Source organism: Suricata suricatta, chromosome 5 (assembly GCF_006229205.1).
Source record: "Suricata suricatta isolate VVHF042 chromosome 5, meerkat_22Aug2017_6uvM2_HiC, whole genome shotgun sequence".
NCBI classification, from domain to species: Eukaryota; Metazoa; Chordata; class Mammalia; order Carnivora; family Herpestidae; genus Suricata; species Suricata suricatta.
Window position 1 is genome coordinate 107,267,477 of NC_043704.1, and position 1,856 is coordinate 107,269,332.

Sequence of the window (1,856 nt, forward strand, 5' to 3'; positions counted from 1 at the left end):
GACAGAAGACAGAAGACAGAACATTTTTAAACTCCTTTTCTTTCAGCCTGATTTATAACTTTTAAATATTTAAATGGATGGTACATTGAAGACCTTTTGTACTCTTGCCCTGGGCTCCACAAATGTTATGGCAGCCCTGTTTCAACTAATAATAAAATAAGCAGGAAAAGTTACTCAATGTCTCTTAACTTCTAGAACATTAATGTATTTTTATATGTTCTGTACTAATTCTACTCAAATTGTGGTCCTCAGACTAGCAGCATCACCATTACCTGGGAGATTATTAGAAATGCAAATCCTTGGGACCCACTCCATATACACGGAATCAGAGTCTGAGGGTGAAGACAAGGGACATGTGGTTCATCAAGTCTTCCAGATGGTTCTGATGCCTGGTAAACTCTGAGAATCCTTTTGCTAGACCACTGCTTCTCAAGTTTCAGTGTGCATAAAAAAAAAATCACCTAGGATTTGGTTAAAATGCAGTTTCTGGTTCTAGGTTAGAAGCTAAGGTTCTATAAGGCTAACAGGCTCCCAAGTGACGCCAATGCTACTGGTTTCTTGCCCTTATTTTAAATAGCAAGTCTAAACCACTCCAGCCTACAGCTATAATTAGGAAAGATGATAGCCTTTTCAGTGGATCAGGATTATCTTCTGATTTGACCCCACCCAGTGCAGTTTGTGGTTACAGACAGAGTATTTTGAGCAGAAGTTGAATAGGAAACTGAGCTTCCTGCTTAATTAGAGAGGACATCCATCACACTGTGTAAAAGTAGAGTCACAGACTTTGCTTCTTGGCCGTGTTAAGTGGAGGTGGTATCATCTCTGAAAAGAAAAACCATGTCATGATGCATATAGGCTTATGGGACCATTGTGGCCTCACAGAAATTTCAACCTGAAGGATCAATGTGGACAAAGGATGTCCCGAGGGCCAGGTGAGGTCCTTGCCTGCTTTCCCCATGCCATGGCTGAGGTTAAGCTCTACAGTGTTTGAGGAGGGGGTTTGGATTCTGAAATTAGTTGTAAACTGAGCTATAGAAAAAGAAAGTATTAGTATTTATTGAATGCCTGGGCTTTTTTTTTTTTTTCTTTTTTTCTTGTTTTTGTATTTGGATTGGGACTAGTTGCCAACTACATATTTGTTTGCAGGACTGCCATAACTAGATGGTTTAAACAACAGAAACTTATTATTCACAGTTGTGGAGGCTAGAAGTCCAAGATCAAGGTGTTGCAAGTTTAGTTTCTTCTGAGACCTCACTCTATGACTTGCAGATGGCTAGCTCTTCACTGTGTTCCATCGAGGCACACATGGTCTTTCCCCTATGTGCATGCATCCATGATGTCTCATCCTTTTCTTATAAGGACCCTCCTAACTCTTATAAGGACTTAATCCTAGTGGATTAGAACCTCACTCTCATAACTTCATTTAACCTTCATTAATTCTTTAAAGTCTCTATCTCCAAATACAGCTGTATTCTAAGGTACTATAGGTTAGGAGTTCAACATGAATTTTAAGGGACACAATTCAGTACATAACAATATTGTATTGTGTGCAGGGAGCCCTTGATCTGGGCTGGAGACCAAGTCTGGACTCTTGGAATGGCTTAACTGTTAGTGGAACCTCTTTCTGCAGCTTTAAATATGGTTTGGTCACTATCTTAGACCTTAAGACTTATTTGTTTTGTTTTTGACATATGCTTTGTCTACCCAGAGTGGGGCCATGGCTGCTCTTTTTCTTCCCATATCCTGAGGTTCCCCACACTCTCTCCTATAGCCCCCTCTTATTCCCTGCTAGGAAGCCCACTTGCTTCTGAGTCAGGAAAGTTGTCTGCAGGTTCGGCTGACATCTTAGGGTTCAC